This window comes from Manacus vitellinus, unplaced genomic scaffold (genome assembly GCF_001715985.3).
Source record: "Manacus vitellinus isolate BGI_N305 unplaced genomic scaffold, ASM171598v3 scaffold_1_pilon, whole genome shotgun sequence".
Taxonomy (NCBI): domain Eukaryota; kingdom Metazoa; phylum Chordata; class Aves; order Passeriformes; family Pipridae; genus Manacus; species Manacus vitellinus.
In genome coordinates, this window is record NW_021939396.1 from 36,654,563 (window position 1) to 36,667,877 (window position 13,315).

The following is a 13,315-nucleotide window of genomic DNA, read 5'->3' on the forward strand; positions in this document are numbered from 1 at the left end:
TCTACCTTTTCAATGTACTTTTCAGTTACATTAACTGAATCATTTCGTCTTATAGATGCAAAGATGAAGGAGAAGAACAAAAACATGCCCATTAACTGAAGCAGTGCAAATGTGCATAGTTAATGGAAACCATTTTGACATTTTGTATTTGATTCCATGGTGTGTCTACTCAAACAATTTCAATGGCATATTAGAACAAAATGCTACATTGTGCTCTTCACTACAAATGCAAGTAATAGACTTCAAAAATTACCTTTCGACTGAAAGTATTATCTGTTGGAAATGAAATGTTTTACATTACGAAAGGCTAATAGCAGTAAGGGGGAGCAAGGCGCTGCAATGAGAACTCAGACGGAGAGGGTTTTTTGACCCTATGTTTTCCAAATGCCTGTGTTTTTACAAGTCATGGCAGAATTGCTTAGAGAGTGACATAAACTTGTGTTTAGTGGCAATTATTTCACCATGTTACAGTGAAAGGTTTCTTAATGCAAGATCATGTTAAATATTGGGGCAATATTTTTTTTTCTGCTACAGAACAGATAATTGATTGCTTTTCTGAAACCAGTTATTTTTTTCCCATGATTGAATCAATTCAAGGACCAGATGCAGTCCAAAACTTATTTCCACTCTGATGCTAAAGCAATGCTTACCTATTAAAAAAATTCTGTGTTTCACTGTAGGATAATTTATCTGTTGGCAAGCATATCATAAATAATTTTTATATGCGTTTAAGCCTGATTGATGAAAGTATTTCCATTTCTTGCTATTTTCAGGCCAGGTAAAAATTGCTGTATCTTAAATTTCACATTTGAAATTTCATAGAGGTACCATTCTTCTGATTGCCTCAAAAATATTACCTTATAACCAGTTCTCTGTGGCTATACACCCAGTAAACTTGGAGCAGCTGAGCTGCAACTCTGGAATGCAACTGGAAAAACAAAAACCTCTGCATATACATTTCAGCTGAGTGCTGGTTTTGGCATTTCAGTGAAATGTTTGGCTACAGATTTTTGCCTCATTCAGATACACTGTTGAGTGTTTGGCTGATGGATAGACTGCAAGCCCCTACAAGCCAATTCAGTCTAACAAGAGCTTAGGCTATGCTTGCCTTCCTTCTGTCCTCCTGCCTGCTTTTCTGTGTCAGGTTTTCTTTCCAGGTGATGTCTGGAATTCCACAACTGACATCAAAAACTTGTTATAATTTCTAGTTGTTATCCTTGATTCACTTCAGGGAAGAAGGTTGTCACTTTTTGGCTCCACTTGATTGCTCTACCATATATGTACCATTTCTGGTGACTAATGCAATTTTTCACAACAATGAGATATCAGAATTTCAGGACTCCTTATGCATTTCAAAAGAGAACAAAACCTCATTCCCTTTAGCTTCCTAGTCTTCTCTAGTGCACTGTTCCTCAGTCTTTGCTCCATAAGCTACTTGCTCCTGCCAGACATTCAAAAAGTGAAAATATTGCAAATTAAAACAAACAAAAAATATACTTCTATACATCTTGAATTCTATGTAATAAAAAAAAATAAACAGGTTGAATGAGGTAATCAGAAGCAAGAGACAAACATTTAGCATTTAGGCTAGCTCTTACTGTATCAGTGTCAGTTGAAAGGTACAGGTAGGAGCCAGCCACTGATTCCTATCAGTGCCTGCCTGCAGGCAGAGAGGCCTGCCTTACTAATTAATTTTTTATCATACAATACATATAATACTCCTAATCCTTGCATAATGGCAAGTATCTCTACTACAAAATATTTGTAAATGGAAGAGTGAAATTATTATCTTTAAAGAAAGGGGTCTGTTTCTTCTGCTTACAAAGTTAAGCATGTTATCTATCCTATTGCTCCATTACCATCAGGATTGGGATGAAAGATAGTCTAATAATTTTTTTTTGGCTAAATGCTTAAACTATTCTTCAACTGAAAAAGGATGAAAAATATCTGCTTTACTTCTTACGGATAATTCTCATTAATGGAAGATCTAGTTTTCTGATTTTACTGGATCCTTACTTCTTTTATATAGTTTAAGACCCTGTGCAAAATAGAACCACTAAGCAAAACATCACATATTCAAAAGGCTGAGGCATTGCATCAGTGCTATCAGTGTTTTATAGCTTTTTTTGTCTCTATTTCTGTATGTGTAGGCTATTGGAAATATTACAAATTTTGTTTCTTAGTGTCTTAGGTAACCTGATTAAAAAGATTCAAAAATAGAGGAGCTTCTAGCTCATGTATCCGGACACACAGTCTCAGAGACTGATTAACCATGGTGTTATTCATGCTGTATGCTACTGAAATTCTATTGGCATAAAACTGGACTAACAAACAGAAAAAGTAGTTCCTCAAACTCTTTTTATAGAAGCTGAGCTGTTTTGTTGTGTTATCCTTCTATACAGAGCATAAAATATATATGAATAAGGCAGTTTCTGTTGAGTCATTGCACTGAAAAGATTTTCTTAACTTTAACCAGCATAAAGGTTTGCAATGTTTCCTGGACAAAGGTGGAACTTGAGGTCAGAACACAGGTGTGGCTGTGGGAAAAAGACTATAAGACAATTTTTGCAGAAGAGAGGGAAATCTTGAGCTTTTATTATTATTGAAATTAATAGCAAAGCCAAATTCAAGTAAAATTATCAGAAAAGTGACGATAATACAGGAAACAAGTTAATTTAACATTACCTGTCCCAAGATATCTATAGCCCAAGCCTCAAATGGAAAGTTGCAAAGAAGTCCCAATACACCCGAAAATATGGAGTTCAGTGCTCAATAAATGAATCTTCAGTGCAGAACCCTGCTCCATTATCTAATTCTTAGTATGAATCAGCTTTAATACAAAGATGAGTGCCATGGGAACTTGATTTGTCAATCACCCTCTGCACCAATTATTTCTAAACTTTAATGTAGTTTTTTTACACTAACCCTATCCTAAAATTGTGCTCAACCTTGACTAGCAGGGATGAAATATTCTTTGTAGCTTCTGCTCTTGCCAATGACTGGATTTTGCATTTTCTTTCCTCAAAATTAAAAGCTTTAAACTATTATTTTTGAAGTGTTGTAACAATACTAACTATAAATCTGGTAACTTTTTTCTCTAGGTTTTTTTTTTGTTTTGTTTTGTTTTTTTCTGTTGCTTTTTAGTCCAAGATCAGCCTCTGTTTTTGGATCTGTCTTTGACTTTTGTTTTTTTAAAGACAGATAGCATAAGGTGGTCTTGATATATAAATTGATCTTGTTGATACTGAAGGCAAGATGGGGCAAGAGGCATAACCATCAGAGCTATAATGACATTTGAGTTTATGACCAAGTTCTTGGTAGAAAATAAGCTTCAGTTATATATATATAACAGTACAGCCCATTTTCCAGCCATCCACTCATTATTGAACTAGGTGGTAAATCACCCTTTAGAAGGTAGCAAAGTACTTACAAACCTGTGACACATTAGTTTAATATCAGCAAGTCCACTTCTAATGTAATCGTCTCAGAAATCTGTAATTTTATATTTTGACTAGTCAGACTGGGATTTTCTTGGGTGCTGTTTCTCTTCAGTGGAAGAGAAAGAATCATGATAGACTAATTATATTCTCTCTCAAAGTCGTGTTACCATCTTTTATAGCATTCAGCTCTGGGGTCCCCGGCACAGGAAGGGTATCAACCTGTTGAAACAGGTCCAGAGGAGGCCACCAAGATGATTAGAAAGATGAATCACCTCTCCTGCAGGGAAAGTCTGGGAGAGTTGGGATTGTTGAGCCTGAAGAAAAGAAGGTTTTGGGGTGACATAATTGTGACCTTCCAGTACATGAAGGAAGCCTACGAGTAAGATGGAGAGAGACTGCTTACAAGAGCATGTAATGACAGGACAAGGAGCAATGGCCTCAGACTGAGAGTAGGTTTAGATTAGATATTAGGAAGAAATTCTTTACTGTGAAGATGGTGAGGTACTGGAAGAAATTGCCCAGAGAAGTTGTGGAAGTGTTCAAGGCCAGGCTGGATGGAGCTGTCCCTACCCACAGCAGTGGGGTTGGAACTGGATGCTCTTTTAGGTCCCTTTCAACCCAGGCCATTCTATGATTCTGTGTTCAGTAGTACAATTCTAGATATTAAATTGTTGTTATCTTCTTCACGTCCATGGCCAATACATGGAGGCCTTACTGGAATATGATTTTTCACAACACAATGGAGTTGTGGAGTTTTGTATGACCCCATACTGGTTTCATATTTAAGCCTTTCATGTTAACAGCAGTTTCATTTCAATAAGGTAGTAATAGCACCTAAAAATCCTACATATCAGTAGAAAGATTCCTCGCCACTGCAGCTATCAGGAAAACCAAGTGTTTAAGAGTTTATACTGTGCAAGAATAAGTGACAAGGAATTCCATTCTCAATAACACAATGGTTTTTTATTTTGAAGCCCATTTTTAGCTACTGTAGCACTGTGACAGGGCTTTTGATACATTATGGCAGTGTTTCTAGCTGGAGTATCATTCATAGTGTCTGAATGCTCTGATCTCTAATTGCAGGGGATCCCTGTTCTTGAGGAAGATGAATCTATAGGATGTTAAATTACAAATGTGCTCTAGCATGAGCAAGGCTTTTCCTATAAGAGTCTACCTCAGAGGAAATGCTGTCTTCAATATCTTGTGGAACACACTACACACCAAAAAAGTGTCATTCCGTAACGAGGACATCTGTTGGAATACTGGGCCAGGTACAAAGATGCAGTTTCACCCTGGGTATAGTGGCAGGGGAGAATCTGATCCAAGGGGAGAATTCAGATGTAAGCCATGCTAAACAATGTTGAAAGGCTGAAAGTTAGGTGAGTTGTGTGCTGCGAAAAGCATCAAAAGCATAACTGATCAGGAAATCATGTTTTGGGCTTAGCTGAAAATACCCTCTGAGTGAAGACTTTTAGGAGACAGAGAAAATCCTCAGTTTCTAAAACAAGAGTATGCTAGATGCAGATCTATTCAGTATAAGGCAGGTCTGATGGTAGGGTTTCAAGAGGAATTTAAATGAAAGAGAAAGATTAAGCACCTCTGGTATCAGGTGGCAACTTACTGAGGTTTTCCAGATCATACTTCTGAGCTGAGGCATCCTTTACTGGATACAGACTTAAATCAGTAGTCTTCTACATAAACTTAACAGGTTCTGCAGCTGATTCTTTAGACTCCTTTAGTACTTACAGCACATGAGTTTTTCTTAAGAGTTATGTATATAGATATAGATATATTTATTTATTTATTTATAAAAAACTCCATCCATACAAATGTTATGTGTTAAAAAAACACATGGATGTGGCACCTGGGGACATGTTTTAACCAGCGGTGCTGGGTTAACAGTTGGACTAGATGGTCTTAGATGTCTTTTTCAACCTCAATGATTCCATGATTCTATCTGCTCTTGAGCTCCACTGGGCTAGTTAGAGTACAAGTACAGTGTATGTTACTACAAATAAGAGTATTTTGCAGATACAAAGAAGACAACATTAAAGAAAAGGAAAAAAATCTGAAACAATACTCTTTGCCACAGTACACACAAAACCTGGGCTATTTGTGTTTTGTCCTTATACTTCTGCTTGATGATAGACGTGCATTCTAGAGAAATCATTTGTGTAAATGTGGTCAGACATAACTTTGTGCCTCCTGAGTTTAAGAGTTCATACATGAAATCAGCAAAGACCAAAGATTTTAAGCCTTAGTTCATCTTTCTGTGTTTATGGGAGGGATTGTTTCACCTTCTTTTCTGGGAACCACTTTTTCTGGTTTTATTCCAAACCAGAATACTTTTAAACTAAACACACAGACAAAGAAGAAATTCACAATTTTTCATTTATGCTGTTACCAACTTAATACTATGCTGCAGTTAATTTTTCAAGAAAAAAAGTAAAACATAAGCATTTTTAAAAAATATTAAGTTAAATATTTACTCCTACAATTCTTATAAAGAAAAATATTAATTATTTTAAAAATAAATAATATTTTGAGAATCCTTAAATTTTGGCTTTCCACTTCCATGTATGTAAAATGGTTTCATTTTCATGACATTTTCATTAGGCAATTTCTAGCAAAGCAATTCCACTGTGATGATCTCAACTGCCATTTGAAAATATCTGAAGTGAGCTTCTCCACAAAAGAAACAACTCAAAGACTACCCAAAATTTATCATGCCACCACCCTAGTGAAAAGATTAACTGTAAGGAGATCCAGTTTTCAGGGCTTTCTGTGTAGAGGTGACACTCCTGTGCAGTGCTTTATTGGAACAGTTTTGCTAGTGAGTCAGCTTTCATTAGCAAAAAAAGGCGAGCAGAAATATTTCTTTCACTTTGCCTTTCAAGCTCTCTGTTTGTCGCTTTGCCTGTTAAAGACTCACTTAGTTTCAAGCTCCAACAGAGATTTCTCATTAGCCAGAGCATCAGAACACTGCAATGGTGTAACTTCCATATCATTAAATCTTTGATGCATCTGTCAAGACTACCAACACCACCTGCCATAGCTGTGAAGATATTCGTCCATGGGAAATTTGAATAGCACTGTGACTTTCTATCATACAGGTCCTTTTACAGCCATCACTTTTGGCTGCCATCAAAGATAGGTCAAATGGAGTGCTGGATGTGTAACCTCTTGGCCTATTACATTTACTGGAAACTCAAATCCTGGTTAAACTATAGTCTTGAACACCAAAATACCCGAGTCTATTTGTGCTTACTGCACATCCAAGGGAAATGTCTTCTAATTTAAACTACTGAACTAGTAGTTGAGTGGACTGTCATTTATTCCTGTGCTTTATTGTCCTTGATTCTTTTTTATGTAAGTTTCACCATGGGTGTTGAGGTGCATAAACTAGTTAATATTTTTTTGCATAGTTGTAATATCTAAATTAGAAGCAAATTTGTCTACCTTTTTTTTTTCACTGTTGAGTTTTCAAACGTATAGAAGAGCAGTATTTTGTTTCTAATATTAAGTTGTATGTGTTGATTTAATATTGATTCTGAGATAGCCTCAGAGGCAGCATAATAGAAGTGCAAGTTATTAATTTCTGTAGCACTAGACTACCAGACTATTTTCACAATATGAAAGATTAGAGAACATAGGAAAGAACTGCACAACAACTAAAATTTACAGGATATCCACCTTCATCTGGTTGTTATCTGGAAAAATTCTGTGCTTTGAAAAATCATGGTAGTTGCAAACTGGACAATGGAACTAGAGCTAAGGTAACATATAATACTGAAATAAAGGGAGAGATCCACTACTTTCAGCATTTGCAAAACCACTGTTGACCTTACTCTGACACGTAATGTAGAAAAACACGAACCAACCCAAGATGTAACAACCTTTGAGAAAAGCAAGATGGCACAAGAAGGGTGGTGTTGTGAAGAAATAGTATCTATCTCAGTGTCTGAGCCTATGTCCTGCTAGAGGCCACCCTGAGTACAGTCCCAAGGACTCTACTGTACATGGAAGCAGCTTCCACTTTACGCGCATGAGATTTTAATAAATTATAGCCATGCATTTGTGTGTTCTGTATTCATAGTTAGTGTGGAGCTGAATTTTGAAGACACCTAAACACACCTATGATTGTTTTGGTACCTTACTTGGTCTTTACCCAGTAATTGATGTGCCCAGTTTTTTTCTAAAATTGCAACCCCCTAAATAAACAACTGCTATTTAAAAGAATAAAAACTACTTGGAGACAAAAGTATTCTTCATACTACAAAAGGGTATTTCCCACATCCTTCCCCCAGGGGTGCATCTGCCTACAGGGGCAGAGAATTGATTTTCCTTCAGAGAGGATCAATTGTGAACCAGTTGTACTTTTTCCATATGCTCCAAATTTCACAGCTTCAAGGATGAATCTACTGAAGATTTAGAATCTTGTTGAGTAGCTTATTAGGTTATTAGACTAACTCTACTGTGTGTAGACTCCTACGTGGACAAGATAAACAGGTGGCACGTTAAGGGTGGCGTTCTGCTTCTGGTTCCTATTCTGCCTCAGGGTTCATTTGAATATCCTGCATGACACTGCATTGTGCCAGGCAAACATTATCTTCATGATTAAGGACTGAATCCATCAGGGTGCTTAAACACCTCACTACCAACAAGTCTAAAGTTGGATTGTCAGAAGCCTTCAGGAACTGCCTCAAATCCATAGGCACCAATATTTCTGGCTATAAAATCCACTGCGTTTCTGTCACTTAGAGCTATTGTCATCATGCTGATGACAGGAAAGGTGTCTTTACCTTTGAAGAACACACAGAAGGAGGAAATGTCCAATATACATCCCTCAAATCTCTCCTTTCATTGATTTGCTACTGGGAACTGAATAAAGTTTCTAAGAAAGCGTGTTAATAACTAGATTTTTATAAGACAGTTCATTATGTCCTGTCCCTAATGAAGCAGTATGACTTTTTATATAATAAATACTCATCATCAAAGCATTACAATTAAAATTAATATCACAGATAATTAAAATGTCAGAAACTATCAATGTTATAATGTTGAACACTCAGTTGTCTATTGGAAACAAAGTACACGTGATAAAGTGAAAATTGTAATAAATGATTTTTTTTAATTTTTCATTTGGCATAGGAAAAGTAGAAGTAAAAACTTTCTTTAAAAAAATATTAGGATGAGACTGGGAATAGGCTTTAGGAAAAGATTATCATAATGTTACACTTTATTCAGACAGAAGAGAGCTCAGTTCCTGGGAAGCAGCAGTGACTAACCTCACAAGAGTTTGATCCTTAGGATCAGTGATCAAAGTTTTACTCATCTCAGGCTCTACTTTTCTGTTTGAACTAAGTACTAGCAGTTACCAGTATACTCAAGTGTCATCTCTTTTTTATCATGTAAATGTTCCTATAGATTGCTTTATGGGCCTAGGAGTTGGACCTCTTATTTATCATGCCTGTGGTAGTTCTTCCATTTATCTATAAACATTTTTGATTGGATCTTTAGGAAACATCCTGATAGGCAAAGTAGATAAAATTTTAAATGAATCTACATAAAAATCCTTCTTATGGCATACATTATCAATAGAACAAGAACAATCTCCCTGCCCATCCTGTCCTGCTCTTCACACATCCCTTTAGTTAAAACCCATTATTTTTTACTTTCCCAATACTATTCAGCAGGAGGATGCTTTCACTCATCTATTTGGTGGGCTGCTTCAGCTGCCATGGCAGATGCTCTGATTAATTACAGGCCCCAACTAATTTTTTAAAAAACTTTTTGATGATTTATCAGTGAAGGGGATCAACAGATCCTTTGATAAATCTCAACATTTGTTATAAATTTTCTCTTGTAAGTTTCTACTTCTTTTCCAATAGTAAATAAATTGTGACAGTGGGTTATTTGGGAATTTTAACATTGGCAACAATTTCTAGGCTTAAATGGGCAGAATTATCATCTTGCATCATAGTCCGCCAACTGCAGCATCCTGTTCCTATGAAAGACCACAAAAGATCACATAGTTGCAAGAGAAATCTGTTCATATGCTTCTTTGGAGCTTTAAAGCTGGAAACTGTATGGAACTGTATGAAGCTTGTACTGAACTAAGTGGATTTATGGTGATATTCTCTACAGCGTGGAGGTGGGACTGGAAGAAAGAGCTCGTCTCTGGAAGGTTACAAAGAGTTTCAGAGGTCGTATGGGCAGGCTCAGTTGTTCTCAGACTATTGAGGAAAATTTTAATCTATTTCCCTCCTTTCCGCTTTGGCAATTGATAAAGAGCATAAAATTCAAGTTTTGTGTTAGGTTTTAACAGGTTTTTTTTCCCCACTTCTTTCCTAGTTTTTAGCCATAATTGGCTTCATGGAGTTGGTCTGTTTAATTTTTCAGCTAATCTTGAGTGTCTCCACTCCATACAAGATGCTCTGGAGGAAGGTGGAAAACCCTTTGCAACTGCCATCTAAACATCAGGTTTCCCACAGAGGTTTGCCTGCAAGTGTAACAAGTTCTTTCTTTTTACCTGAATAATTGGGTGACTGCCCAGAAAGAAAAAGAATGAACTCTCCAGCTCCTGTCGGATCTTCCTGAAAATGTAAGTTTCTGTACCAGACTGAAAGCAAAGGCTTCTGCATAAAACATTAATATACCAAAAATGTTACTACCTATATGGACTGCATATTTGCACATCAAAGTCCTACTTTTTCCCTTCAAAAAGGTCATACCACACTGATCACATTTTGTGCTTTCTCAAGAAATCAGGATTGATCCGTTAGCTTTAGAGAAACTTTGGGAGATACTGGATAAATGGTAAATACATAGTCAAAAAGAATCCATTGAAATGTTTGTGAACCATTTTTCAACCACCCTATAACAAATTTAAGATTGAAACTGAAAACCCAAGATGGAACTATTACTGTTTCTCAGGAAGAAAGCAGAAGGGAATACAAGCTACATGCCCCTACAAGGTCAGTTTTCTTTAACTAAATTTCCCCAAGGATCCTAGGAGCACCTCCAGTAGAAGAATCCCATGGTCTCTTCTATCTAAATCTGTGGGAAAATTGTCTCCTCTTCTTGAAGTTGGCAACTGGTTTAGCCAAGGGTGGGTAAGAGAATTGCTCCAGTCAGTATTAGCAAAACCTGACTAGATAAGTTTACAGGTACCTTGTGTTCTATATTCTTTGTCAGTCAGGGACCTACCCACAGTGACTCCAAGAAGGATATAAATCCCATCCATAGAGCTGATGTATCATTCTCCATTTTCCTCCCTCCATTTACACCAGGTGCTAAGGCTTCACCCAAGCTACAGACTGCAGCTTTGATAAAAAAGTGTCTCTAAACAAGGGAGCTAAAGTGCCAGCACAGATCACGAGTTTATTTAACCTTAATACATGTTTCTCTTTTACTTGTTTCAACTCTCTAAAAAACCTCATGCTTCCCTTTTCACAGAAGAAGCTAATAAGGTTTTTTACTTATTTATTTTTTAAATTTGGCTTATTTTTTTTGCCAGTTCCTTGAACTATTCCCCATTTTTGCTGAGAGCAAGGGAGAATTTCTCTCTTTTTCCCCAGGGCAAGTGAAACAAAAGTTGGGGCAGAAGATTCTTTGGATATTCTGGAGGATTTCCTGTGTCTCCCCCACACAAAATGAGTACATTTTGAGATGATTCGTGGTGGCAGTGGATCCTCAGACACAGGAATGTTCTCCACAACCAAGACCCAAGAGGGAGGGAAGCTCTGTGCAGGGACCAGACACTGCACTAGGCTGGCAGCCAGCAGCTCCATCACTGTTGCTGCTGTGGGGTCTTCCCAGGGGCAATGCAGGGAGATGACTCGTAGAAAGGATGAGACACCTCTGCCTACAGAGCTACAGAGCAGTCTGGTTCAACAGTGACAAATCTTGGCTTGGTACTAAGCGGTAGTGTAAAGGACAGGAACACTACGGGCCATATGGCAAACATTTTTAATTGGTAATGGGTGTTTATACATTTCATACTGCCTCTCCGGAGACATGACTAGAAAGGTGAGATGACAGGTCCCAAAGGAATAGAAGTTTGTATTTCTGACTCATCATTCACCCTACCTCTTTATTAAGAATGTGATCTTATTCAACACAAGTATACAAAATACAGGAGATGCAATAAATAATTGGCTAAACCAATGAATTTACATTAATGGCTACGAGCATGGATACAGATCACTACTTTGAGGACTGAAAAAGCGTATGTATTTCAAAAGGTTTTCTTCCGTGAGCATTCAGATGATGTGATATTTGATCCTGTATGTTTTTTTTTTAAATTTAGAATGGCTTCCCTCATCTTTTTTAATATGTTTATCTTTGCTACTTAACTAATATTAGCGAAGCAGATGATGCATAATTTATATAAAGAATGATCTCCATTCAGCACTTAGAGAAGCAAGAAAGTTACAGGCAATCACCAGCTTCACTTTTTGATAGGCAACGCAATGAGCATCTGTGCATTAACCCAGATTCTGTAGGTGTGTTGCTTCCAAAGCAAAGGAAATGACTAAAAAGGCAACCCCATTGACCTTTATCTCTGGGTTATCTTTTGTAGCCCTTTCTCTCCCATCATTTAGTGTTTCAGTATGATTGTCTGAAACTGGATGGATCTGAGCTGCCGAAACCACCAGCGAGCTTACAAGAAGAACAAGTAGTTGTACTGTCTTCCTCATCCTACACACTGACTCATTAATATATTTTTTGAAGTTCTGGCAGCTCTGTCAAGAAGTCTGTGAAGGAATCTTCAAAAAGGAAACTTTGCACTGAGAAAATGTGCAAAGCAAGTATGTGTTTGGCAGAGTGGTAGAAACTATAGAACAGTTTCTTGCTAATTGCTCAGATAACATAATGCAATTCAGGAAACAATACTGGACTAGAATACTATAAAATAAAAAGCAAAATAATTTCTGGGTGGAAAACAGTAATTTTGGCATCAATAACAACTTTATAAACATAACATGTTCTGTGTATGTCTTGCGTTAAAGTAAGAGGGAAGGAGCAAAGACTAAGCTTTGAAACATGCATGAAGTAGACAAGATTTTTGTATTGTACTTACAGTGTTTTCTTGCATTGATTTTGATGGAATATATAGGCTTCAAAGTTGTTAACAGGACCAACACTAAATAATCAAATAAGGTTCAAATTTTAATTAGAGAAGACTTCTTTAGTTTCATGACATAAAGTTACCGTTACAACAATTTTAGGCAAAGTTAAATATACAAAAGAAGGAACAAGAGGCAAAGCATTTGTAATATAGCATAGTAATTAAGCCTTGTAATAACACTCCTTATTCCTATTCCTTTCAAAAGCAGAGAATATTTGAAGAAAAATCCTTTGACTGACAGGATTTCAGATGGCTTATAGAAAAGAGAAATATATTCAAGTTTATCTACTTTATTGATGTTAGAGTCCTGAAGGTAGAGTGGGAATAATAAATGCAAAATTTGTAGAAAAGAATAACCAATACTGTAAAGAAAATATCGGGTTCTGGTTCTCAGTTTAACTTTTCTGTCTGACCTCCTGAAAATATAATCAATATAGCAGAATAGCATAACTTCTTGCTCACTGCTCTTATACCTAGCAAATTCCATAACTTTGTGAGGTTATTTAAAGACCTCATTATTACTATGTCTTTTTATTCATACATTAATGCGTGCTACCAACGTGTAATAGATCACTAAGTCAAACTTAGGCTAAAGAGTAGCCAAAAACCCCCACAACTGAGAACCAGTTATGTGTTGTAGAGGTTCTTCAGGACTAAAGTCATCAAAAGAGGTGACTACTCTCTGAATTGTTCTCTGTATTTCGGTATGGACAGACTTACTGCATAAAATAGTATGACAGGG

General features: G+C 36.7%; 1 long non-coding RNA gene across 1 annotated transcript in view; it reads left to right on the forward strand.

The window, feature by feature from the left end:
• The first annotated feature begins 9,853 nt into the window (after positions 1–9,853).
• The window catches only part of LOC108640338, a 65,693-nt gene continuing 62,231 nt past the window's right edge, over positions 9,854–13,315 (forward strand). Inside the window, exon 1 of the long non-coding RNA XR_003915743.1 lies at positions 9,854–10,044. This is a non-coding gene — a long non-coding RNA (uncharacterized LOC108640338). The remainder of the gene's footprint in view (positions 10,045–13,315) is intronic.